Source organism: Gymnodraco acuticeps, unplaced genomic scaffold (assembly GCF_902827175.1).
Source record: "Gymnodraco acuticeps unplaced genomic scaffold, fGymAcu1.1, whole genome shotgun sequence".
Lineage (NCBI taxonomy): Eukaryota > Metazoa > Chordata > Actinopteri > Perciformes > Bathydraconidae > Gymnodraco > Gymnodraco acuticeps.
Window position 1 is genome coordinate 127,168 of NW_022990295.1, and position 12,351 is coordinate 139,518.

Consider the following 12,351-nt stretch of genomic DNA (forward strand, 5'->3'; position numbering starts at 1 on the left):
TTATCCATATAAACAGAGAAGGTCAAGGTTTTCTGGGTGTTGAAATGGGTTAACTATTAAACAAACTCAACAAAAAACGGACAAAAAAATTGTTTTCTATGCCGACGATGACAGGTCAACAGTTCTCAATAGTTTGTCAGCTTGCCACCGTTTGGCTTTTCATGCTGTGCAGCCAGGTTTTAATGTGTCCATCAATAGCAGTGAGTGGATTGGGGCACTCTATATTGTTCATTGTTAAGCTATTAATCTTGCCTGGGTGAGAGGTCAACAGCTGCAACATCGAGGACATAGGGCTTCTGGGTAATGTCTGGAATGCTCTTCTGGGACAGTTATAGTGACACATATAGGGACAGCCCTCTGAAGTGACCAGCATTTTTTCAAATACCCCGCAGTAATACTGCACTGAATTGAGGCAGTGTAAAGGGGTAGATATGCTTACACATCATAAGCCCAAGAAAGTGTGTCACTGGCACAAATACAATGGTGCCATTTGACACACACTCAGTGTGGGGGACTTCCAGTAAAGGAGAGAGAGCAACAACAGTCTTACTGCTAAAGGCTCGATGAGTTGTTTCCCTCAGACACAGTAACCACTATTATAAATACAACATGACGATAATCCCATCCAAAAGATCAGATAGTTGAATTTAAGCAGCTTTACAGACCTCATCTTTTTTTCTCTCTCTGTCCCCATCGTAATGAGGAGGCCGTTGAGCTGCCAGTCAGCCGCACGGCCGAAGTGATAAAAGGCCGACAGTCGTTCACTAACTCTCACTGCCTTTAATCCTGAGAGAGCAGTTCATGCATCCGTAATGGTCGATAAAATATGAAAAGCCCTGAGAGCGCTGACGGCAGCAGAGGCTGTGTGTGTGTGTGTGTGTGTGTGTGTGTGTGTGTGTGTGTGTGTGTGTGTGTGTGTACCACTTGTGAGTCCTCAACTTTCATTAATGCCCTCCCAACACACTGAATCTTTTAGTGATGTCACTCAGCTTGCCCCCTGGCACACGCTAGTGTAGGAGGATTTCAAGAAGACTGGAGTATAAGCCTTTAATGTGGTGGAATTGGATACCATCTTGTTCACAATGCAAAACGACATCAAAGAAAACAAATATGGCCTTATGACTGTATAAATTAGTTTTGCCTCCTGTTCATCAACCTTCAAACGCAAGTCATTGAAAGGAATGAATGGTGTTGAATGTTGGAGGAATAATGTTTTTCTTATGTTCTTTTTCATTTTGCTATTCTGTCCAGCATCAGCATTTTAAAAGCTCAGCCTCAAGTAAAATGTTCACAAGTGCTGAGTTTTCTGTTAGGAATGTTACCTATTAGGCAAGCCTCAAGTAGGCATCAATAATCCATTTCACAGGTGGAATTGGGAAGGCCAGTAAATGCACTTTCACCACTGAGATGACAGCCTCTCAACTGGGATAGGCAATGATACCACACGGAAAAGGAGGCTCCATACTTTTTTTAAATCAAGAACCCTGGGAGATTAAGACAGTGTATTTATGTTGGTCTGAGCTGTTATGGAGTAGTGGCTTCCCTTGAGGGAAATGTTGAAGAATAGTCTATAAATGCTTGGGATGTTGGATGGCTTTTTTTAGAGGTAAGTGGAAGTCTGTTCCTCAAGTTTCATGTTAGGTTGAGTTGTTGCTGGGAGGGGAGATGTACAGCATATATGGAATGTCTGGCTGCCAGGACACAACTTACACCAAAGGGCTGACTGTGTGATTGATGAACATGAGTGATCAACCCACGTCTAGGACCCAAAATAGGCCCGTCCATTACATGACACTGTCCCATCCTGCCTCAATTCCTAAAATGCCAAACATTTCCATGATCTAAGTGCCAGCCAAACGTTATGGTTAAAACCAAACATGGATGTCAATTGCTTTAGACTAACTCCTCCAGCTATTGTAAATGCTGAACCGCCATCCATCCCTGAAACATCATGTCACTTCTTCCAAAGAAAAAAACTCTAAACCATCTCAGCTAAAACTGAATCCAAGACTACCATCAATGCTTCACAAGGCTTGCTCATATAATACAGCAGCACACATGGGAGTTAAGCAAGGAGTGCTGTCAATACCACTGAAGAAAGAGCCAAAACATGAAGACCATGCACATTTCACAAGCCAGCTTTTTGCTGCTGTTTATGACCTATAAAAGCTACCGTAGTGAAGTATAGTAAAACATGGCCCTACCCTTCAATCACAACAACACAAAAATGAGGAAATGTTAACAACTTAGTGGGATAAGAAGCCCGTATTGCCCGCCGGCTTCTTTCTTTGCTTGACTTTGTACTGAATCTACTGACTAATGTTTATTTTATTGATGGCAGTAGTCTGTGTTTTCTCGGTTGAATTGAGCAGCAGGATGGAGTGCATAGACAAACTGGGTTTACACTCAAACATCTGTCAAGTGTGCAATCTCCTACTGAATGAAAAGCACTACGATGTGTGTCCGGCAAGGGTCTAAGGTATCAGTATCAAGATCAAGTATCTCCTACTTACCAAAGTCAGACAGGCTGCCCTGAGAAATGGATTGTTCCTGTGTCACTTTAAATATAAAGAGCCTTTCAACGAAGCAAGGCTACAAGAAATCTTTAAAGCATTCCTCCAGCCTCTGGATTTAAATCCCTTTTTTTGCCCTTTGGAGTTTGTGTTTTGTGGCCGAATTCCATGCCTTTGCCGAGTCTGACGATGTTTCCCGACCGAAGCTGCTGCGTTTTGTCTGCTTCTCCTCTGAGCTTCTGAGCTGTGGATTTCAGCTGACTGTGCTGGGAGCCGAGCTGTTGACATTGTCCCCACTCTCTCTCCCCCTCCCTCTCTTGCTTGCACTCCCTCTTTTGCGCTCTGTCTTTGGATCACTCGCTCCATTTCCCCTCCCCTTCTGGATTCCAGCTCCAGTGCATGACAGCATCCATGTGGTTGTCAGCGAGAAGGTGATGGATTTTCTGTGAATATAAATGCATTTATGTACAGTATGCATGTGTGTTGGTGTCTGCTTTGCGAGGCTAAGGGAGAAGTTCAAATGAAAGGAAATGACCCTTGCCAGCCTGCGCTTCCCAAACCTCCCCGCAATTCTAACTCCACCCAATGCAGACAAAAAAAAGGCTTTGGATGGAGGGGATATCACACACAACGCCCATAGGAAACCCTTTTCCTGTCGTGTCTTCTCTTGGCCAGCACACATAAAAGAACACACGCCCATGCGAGAACACACACACAAAAGACATGCCAAATATGGGATTCTCCAATACCCCGGTGACCGCACAGGAAGAAGGCTTTCCCTGAGATTCAATCAGTGTTCATTTGGAAGAAGTTAATACAGGATGCCTGATTGTGCAAAGCTCTGCTGAAGTTTGTGAAGTTCACACCATTATCTCATCCAATTGTAATGTATGAAGGTTGGGGGGGGGGGGGGGTCAGCTAGAGGGCCACACCACAGACGGTTCAAGTATGTAACTGTGATAATATGAGGGGTCAGCAAGTGCAAACATTGGCGTCAAAATCTCAAGACCCCCCAAGACTCCCATGCCACTGGGCAAGACACAAACATCACCCCTGACCCTAGATGGTCCAAAGAAATTGAAAAGCATTTAAAGAAACATTTACTCATAATGAAATAAATGAACTTGTAATGAATGTTTTCACTATTGATTATTCTCAATCAATGTGTATTATGTGTAAAAATGCATTTCAGCAAGACCAATATTGACAGCCTTTAGACACAAATCAATCAAATCCTCTAACATTACCTTTACTGTCCATCCTATAGAAATCCGGACACATTAGAGTGATTTGATCTTTATCCAGACTGCATGTTCACAGGTTTGGCGAGGTGACTGCTGGTCTGGTGATGATTTGCGATCCATACTATTGTTTGATTTCAGCAAATAATGTGCAAATAGATAAAGAGCGGCTGACCAGATTGGGGGAAAGGATTTTTCAAGGGCAATATTAAAAAAATCTTGGGTATTGAAAGACAGACCTGCAGAGCTTTTCTGTCTTTGTGTTTGATAGTTGACCTACGGAAAGACTGAGTAGCCCCTATGAAACTGGAACTGTGTTTATGCAATCAATACATGCCAACCGAATACATTATCATTTAGCAGTTGGTATCTGCTACAACTCTCAAAATATGTGTGCATACTTAAAAAAATAAAATGGTGCCTATAAAACAGGACAGAAACGCAAACACTAACCATCTTCAAGTATTGGCAAAACTGTGGCTTTTTCACTCTCACACACAAACTGGAGCCATTTATAAGCCAAAAGTGGGAAAAGAGGGAGTCCTCATGCCGTTTGTCATCTTTCTCAAGGGAGGGAAGATGGATGACATCAAGCTGCTGGCGGAAATGCCTTGGTGCATTCCTAAGCAAACCCTGGGGATGCATCCATTAACCCAGCTCTTAGACATGTCCAGCTTTTCTCCATGATCTCCACTTTCCCTACTGCCACTTTCTGTCTTTCTGTGGATCATCAAAGTCAGGTTTGGATCACTTCTGCTCTCTCTAGGGTAATATCTCCGAACCGCGACCCAGAGGAATACGCTAAGTTTATTCTGCAGGGTAGCTGAGTGCATTTCAGCTACTACTGTGTCATCCATCACAGCCTGGTGAATTACATCTACTAATTGACGTAAATGGGGTGGGCTTGGCATGTTTGGGATAAACATCACACCCCCCTAAAAGAAGAATTTAGGGTCTAACTGGCCGTATGTCCATCTTTTCGACTTTCTTAATTTTTGAGGGTATGATTGTCTGGTCAACATGCATTTCTGAAGAAAGATAAACAATAAGAGGTTACATACTCTGCAACTTAAAATTGTCACTCTGTATGACTGGAAGCTGACCGCAGAATCTACAAACTCGGTTTCAGTGAACATGCACTGCCCCCTGGGTAATTTTGTTAAATGCATGCCAGAGTAAACCACACAGGAAGTGCAAATGTCATGATGGATAAACTAGCTACCGGAGTATGTTTAGCAAGACTGGCACCTCAGGTAGGGGGCTTTCCTCTTCGCATATCTGTGTTGGTGGAAAAGGACGTGAAGCTCCAGACAACCTGCCAGTCACTGGTCTGTCAGCTGGTGGACGCTTGCTGAGCTACTGTCTAAACCTTCCAGTACCCACTGAGGAAGCAGACAGAAGACTCCACTGAACATTCCGGGCAACAATCTTTCACAACCAAAAAGAAATGCCTGCCACAGTGCAAGGAAAATGTGGCTAACAAGAGCTACATTTGGTCAGGGGTAGCAGTAAAAACAAAACTTGGCACTTGGCGTAGAGTTGAACAAAAGGTGAATGACATTTTGGACGAAAAGAAGCAGGTCACCCAAGGTGGTCTTGTCTAGGCTCATAAACCACCCATTCTCCGTCAGACCTCTGATGTGCAGTCAAACGGGTGAAAAGTGAAGCAGCTAAAAGAGAGAAGTATATCAAACTGCAGATTCTGGCATTCAAAGAAACCTTTCCACGGTTGTCACTGAAGAGCAGTTGCAAGAATCCTCCTCCATACCGGCAGCTGCCAGAGCCAACATGGCAAACAGTCCTGTCTTACGACGTGTTGTTCCTTAATGTATTATTTAGGGTTTCTTCAGACCAGGGAGCTTTCATTTAAAGTTTGTTTTGTTTAAGCGAAGAATTCCTTGAGACAGCACAACACAGCCATAGCTTTCACGCCCGCACAGAGATACATTGCCACTGAGGAAAATACCACTGCTGCACAATGCCTGAACTCTTGACAGCGTAAACATGAGAGCCCATTTGTATACATGGTCTAATTGTATGTTCCCTATAAATCATCATAGTGGGGAACATGATACTATCCATCTTTCAAAAGCCTCCGCCGAAAAGTACTGTAATGACTGTAAAGCCATAAACCATACATCGAAGTCACTATATTCATATGGTGACATTCTTTCCCTGTCTTTATTATTTACACACTTCAGTGTTTCCCATACATTGATTTATTTGTGGCAGTGCCCCCACAAATAGAATCAAATTATGTGGGAAACACTGCACTTCCTGTATAAATTCTCACTGTTGGATGCACTTCTACCTTAACCATTTAGCCTCTTCTACACATGTGATAATCCTCCTGCTTTTACCCCTCTTAATTGAGTAATTAAGCATTTCAAAAGGATTACTATTGGATTGTCATTTGTACTGAGGGCTGGGTGCTTTTGGGGAGGTTTTGGCAAGTTTTGGGCATCTGAATGGCTCTCTTGTCCCTGAGTCAGACTGGGCAGGGTCAGAAGTCACCAAACTATTCTGCTCCCACAGTACCTCTGCTGTCTGCCTGGATATGTGCCAACTAAATGCTGTCATGTTTGGACAATGGTACAGCTTTTTGCTGACTGTATGAGGTAATGCCTTGAAGACTGGGCATGAAAGAAAACACTATTTAACTTTGAATTATGTCCGAATAATGTTCATCTCGGAGTGGAAAAGGCCTACATTAAAATCATTCTAATACATCACTTATTTTAGCTCCTTTTTGAGACTGCAAGGAAAACAGGTGTGTGAACTGTAAAAATAATAAAGGCTGACAGAGAATAGTGATTGGAAAAGAGACTGTTGTAAAAACAAAGAAAAAAAAACATTGCTCTTTTCCCCAGATGCTTCCAATCAAAAAGCAAGGTTTATGTTTCCCAGTTGCTATTACTATATATTGGCAATATGGGGACTTCTCTCCACAGAGTACCACTTCAGCTGTTTGACTGACCTTGCAATTTATCACCATTTCTCAGCCCGCAATCAAAAGGAAACACTCAAAAGTACTGATCTTTTCAGTAGAGACTGTTCAGAATGAGTCCCTTCTTTGCTGACCACGGACTGAACCCAAGACTAAGTCCTCCTCTGAGCTTTTCCAGGTGTAAGAAAGTCCATTTTTAAAATCCATTAAAAACAAAGTAAATCAAGTCTTTGACTTCCTTCAAAAGCACTATAAGGCCATGTATGGTGAAGCAGTTCTGGGAATGAAATGTTTAGTCCAATTCTAAACAGTGCATTCGCAGGGGGTATTCTGAATCTATGGGACCGTCAAACCACACACTCTTTAGAAACATCTGGGAGTCATCTGTTCTGCAAAGAGGCCCCCTGTGAACAGGTGCGTGTCTGCGTCCATGACCTTACACCCTTGTTCTTGACCCGTGACCTCTAGTTAAGGGTGGGGATCTCTTTGAACCCAGTGGCTGTTCTGTCTGGACAGAAAAGGTCACGTTACACTAGACTTAGGGCTCCAGTAATCTTCACATTTGCTTTTCACCACTCAAAAAAACTGTAGGTTGGAGCTTCAAACAAAGAAGCATTGAAGATTGGCAAATATCATAACGCGCATAAATAAGCAAATACAAGAAAACAAAGCTGTAATTATGCATTTGCATGACGCTGTTACAGCAAGGGCAACTACTGACAAGCCGTTGAAGCCACTTGGACAAAAACACTGTTCTTTTCTTTCTCAAAAGATTTGTATCACAAACCAGAGGAAGTGGATTGCCTAAAAATAGCCCACCAATTTTATTCTCAAACCCTTTGGTCTGGCTTGATCATAATGGGTCCAACCAGCTTAACCACAGTTTACTCTGAGCAACGCTGCTGAAAATAAATGACAATTAATACCTTTCTTTCTCTTCCTTGGAAGATGTAATGCTTAGAATGATGGCCTTACTGGGTTCAACAGAACGCTAAAACTATTTTATGAGCCCTCCAGAGATGACAGATTAATAACAAACACTTCCTGTTTATCTCCACAGCAAAGGACTGAACCACGAAGAAAGTTGAACAGAGCCAAGCTTCAAGCCCAAGTCATATAAGAACAGGTGGCTGTTTTGAATACAGTACATTCCATCAGCTGAGAGTCTATATAGCTGTAAAAGCAAATTGTTACGAAAAGCCAACACAGCTATTTGGTCTGGAAAATATCCCCCTTTTGAAGAAAACCTCTTGCAGATCTAAGTCCAGAGGTTTTTGCAGTAATGGTAACGTTATTTTCAAAGGGGTTTCTTAATGAAAGGTTATTTTTATAGTCAACTTCCATTCTAAACTCTTAACATAAACCAGTAGTTGTTCAGAGTAATCTATCATGGCCATCTTGCTGGTTAAAATGACAGCTACCTTAGTGTGATTGGAAACTCTGGCTTAAAGCTAAACATCTACCTAACTCACTAATGTCACATTGTGGTACACCTCTTAGCAGCTTGTTCTGAGCTGCTATCATGTCTATGTTGAAGGAAACAAGAACCATATCAAACACTGAGGAGGAAAACACTCACTTTAGGAATAAACCACAAAATCACATCCAAAACAGAACACCTTAATCCATCACCATGAATCCCTTGGTCCAGAATGTAGAAAAGGCAAATTATTTCCCCAACAACCATGTAACATATCTTCATAGAAAACTTGCCAAACAACTGTCGACCTTCAACCGTTAGGCATCACTCAAGCACACGTGCTTCATAATCCATCCAAGTACACAGAGAGTTTTTCTGTCCAGCTGACTCTCATATGGTGGTAAGGGTCAGACATGTTATTATAATGATTTACTGTCCCCTTAAGTAAAGGAGCCCTTTGCCACATCCTGTTACCCAGCTGAGAAGGAGCTACCTAAAAGCTACTCAGTGGTGTCACCAAGTGAACTGTCAAATAGATTATACTGCTGTCCTCTGGGTCAACATTATGTTGAACCAGTGGCTGAGATGAACATACTGAGGCATAAGATCCTTGGCATGCAGAGATTCAACACTGTCTGCAGGAAGATATCAGGCAAAGTGATAACAGATTGCACCCAAGCTAAATTGATAAGAACCCAATCCTTATTGGAACACACTCCAGGCCAGTGTTTCCGCCAGACCAGGGCTGAGAGTGCGTCCACCCCGAGGTCGCGGGGGGGGGGGGGGGGGTTGAGCGTCCCTTAAAGATACTATGTCTTTACGTTAGTGATGGGAATTCCGGCTCATTCATTTGTCTCGGTGGCTCTCAAACGGCTCTTCATTTTACCACAGTTTACCACGGAGCCTCAGTTTTGCCGCTGCGAGGCTCCGGCGCTCGCAGTTCACGCGCGTGCTCCACTAGCACCCCCACGCTCATCAAGGGGGTGGTAGCAGGCACCGCCGATATCGGGGAAACGATCTTCAATACTCCGAAAAGAATCCCACCAGACTCCTTTGCCCCTCCAACAGAGGGATGTCCTTGTCCTTTTTCCTTTTCGTAATTTCAAGCGATAAAAACTCTCAATCTTCTCTCAAATTATTTATTTTTTTGGACGCCCTCGGCTCGAGTTCAGGGCGTTCCGAGCTGAATAATGGCATCAAATGACGGCAAGACGCCCCCCCTGGCGGAAACGCTGCTCCAGGCCATCCTTTCTGTGTCAGACAAAGACATTTCCAACTGGCACAAAAATCAACCACATATACTACTGTGCTTTGTTGCTTAAATGTGTCGAAAACATGCAGATAAGACATTTCAATAATTCTTTCAGTAATAATTATTAACGCCTTTGTTACCTCGAGACTGGATCACTAAAAATGCTCTGTATGTGGGTATGGACCAGGCCTCAATTAGATGCCTGCAGCTATTGCAGAACGCAGCTGCACGTCTTCTGACTGGCCATAAAAAGCGTGACCACATCACCCCAATTCTGGCCTCATTGCACTGGCTTCCAGTTCGGTTCAGAATAGATTTTAAAATCCTTTTATTTGTTTTCAAAGCCCTAAATGGGCTGGCTCCGGCCTACAGTATGTAGCCGAACTCCTCCATCGCTACACTCCAGGCAGAGCCTTAAGGTCGGCTGATCAGCTGTTGCTGGTAGTGCCTAAGACCAGGCTTAAAACCCGAGGGCATCTAGCTTTCGCAGCGGCTGGCCCCAGGCTCTGGAACATTTTGCCCCTCCATGTGAGGTCGGCCCAGACCCTGGGGGTTTTTAAATCAACACTTAAAACTCACTTTTTCTCTCTGGCCTTCTAGGCTTCTCTTATCAAGAATAACTTTTATCCAAGACCTTTTCCCTCTCTAACCTCTCAAGGTTTTATTAGAGGGAAACGGTTTGTAGAGTGGCCTAGACAGGCCGGGGAGTGTTACGATTCGTAGACACAGCGTACCTCACTATCTCTCATCAATTTCCAACTAAGGCTCCAGTGGGGACCTTGTTCCCTGCGTGTGCCTCTTCACCTCTGTTTCTTACTCTCTTACTTGCTACCCTTTTCCCTCAACCTATCCTAAGGGAGTGCTTGTTCTTCCTTCTGTCTGTCTGTGTATTCTCTTGTTCCGATTAACCCAGCCAAATGTTTTCTTGTTTTGTGTCTATATCTACGCCGGGATCCGGAGTCGAGGCTGATCCTCTTGCTGTGGTCCTGTGTCCTGGATCCTCTATCCTGAGTTCTGGATTAAGTCGTGGACTTCGGGTCGTGGCTAAACCTGTCTCTGCGGTCCTGCCTTGGGTCTCGTCTTGCTGCCTCCCTGAAGGCTCCCACAGGATTGTAGTTGACATCTTCGTGGATTCATCTTCTTATTACAGACACATGCATTTCCTAACATTTGGACTACCTATGCTGTAAAATGTATTATCCCTTCGTTTTACAGACGGCATCTATTGCACGTCTGTCCGTCCTGGGAGAGGGATCCCTCCTCTGTTGCTCTCCCTGAGGTTTCTCCCATTTTATCCCCTTAAACTGTGGGTTTTCTCCGGAAGTTTTTCCTTGTACGATGTGAGGGTCTAAGGATAGAGGGTGTCGTTTTTTCTCATACTGATATTCTGAACAATCTGTGCTGTTGTATTTGCTGTAAAGTGTCTCTATTGTAGGCTATTTTTATTATGTACAGCACTTTGGCTCGACCAAAAATCGTTTATAAATGTGCTATATAAATAAAACTTGATTTGATTTGATAATTAGTACAAATTGCGTCCCATTTGAGTTGTTTTCATGATCTCTGCCATTGGTAGCACTCCTAGGATGTTGAGTTTTATTATAAACAATGGTTAAAACAACTTGTAGTAGACCTTTTTTATCTTTTAAGCTACTTTGCTTATAAGTGAGGAAGTGTGGCAGCACACATTTGTATTTTCTGACTGCTGTGTATACAAAAGAGAAAATGTAAATACATGTAGCACCATGCTGTGTGGAAGGGTGTTTGGGGAGCGGAGGTGGAAGGGAGCGTTGCTGAGGGGGCCCATTGTGTGCCGATTACCCGCAAGAGGGGTAAATGATGGTGTTGATTAAAGCCAGCTGAGCCCAGGGCAGGCTCCTGCAGAGGCAGACACACGGCCAGCACCACGTGCCCCTGAAATCCATCTGGCTTCTAAATGACACACACTGACAAGCCAGACCTGCACGCTTGTTCATTTTCTGCTGTTAAAAATGTCCTCACAAAAACACACCCACACAAGGCTTTCGAAATCGAGCTAACAAACATCATTTTACCTCATAAGAACGCAGGCTAGTGCCCACATGCTGGAAACTGACCAGTTTACTATGATAAACCAATACATGGGTTTATATTGCTACACTGAGGAGGACTTTCAATACAACCATGCATGAAGCTCATCCTTGTTGCCATTCGAATGCACAAAAGTGCATTCATCAGTAGCATCCAATTAGATCAGAACCAAAACTGAAGGCCTCACTTTGTCAATATAAACTGTATTTATTGTAATGTACGAATGGACAAACTTGTATATTTGCCCATACTTATTTTGGCCGATTGGGCGATGCCGAATGATAATGATGAGTCATTGGTATAGACCAATAAACAATTTAAAATATATTATTATATCATATTATTGATCTTGTGCAACAGTCCATGAAGCATACAAACTTATTTAGAGTAGTCGCGATAAGATGTTAAATCCACTTCAGGAGAGACATGATGTTCTCTGTAAGTAGGTGGAAAGAAATATGTGCATACAACAGCCTACTGCCAACATTAGTTGAACACAAATAACAATTTTGGATAACATTTTGGATTTTTTTCCAGCCTAATTGAATAAATCATCAAGTTTCTTATGCCTACTGTTATCATTATGGGCTACTGGCAGATACAGACATAGAATGAAATGGATTTCAAAATCTACACATTCACTGGGAAAAAACGGAAAGTCCTTCAACTTAGGTTACATGCAAAACATTGCATATTGAATATTTTTTGTATATTAACATATTGGGCTGTCATATATCAAAGGGAATGTTTATTTTCGACCAATGCCAATATTTCAGCCAATTCCAAAAACATTCTGATAGGTGCGCATTGTAATGTTGTGCAGATGTGTCCTTAGCCAAGCAGAAAAAATACATAGCATGTGTGCAGATTCTAAGTGAAGAAACGCAACATTTCTCACAATGAGAATG

The 12,351-nt window shown here is 42.9% G+C and overlaps 1 protein-coding gene across 5 annotated transcripts in view; it reads right to left on the reverse strand.

Annotated features, from left to right (window-relative positions):
* daam2 (dishevelled associated activator of morphogenesis 2) overlaps window positions 1-12,351 on the reverse strand; it is a 104,983-nt gene that overhangs the window by 78,541 nt on the left and 14,091 nt on the right. Inside the window, exon 1 of one of the 5 annotated variants that reach the window (XM_034222037.1) lies at window positions 2,514-2,810. The exons of the other annotated variants lie outside the window; for them this stretch is intronic. The gene's annotated coding sequence lies outside the window, so the exon portion shown is untranslated. Of the gene's footprint in view, window positions 1-2,513; window positions 2,811-12,351 lie in introns of those variants that run through there. 5 annotated transcript variants of the gene reach the window in all.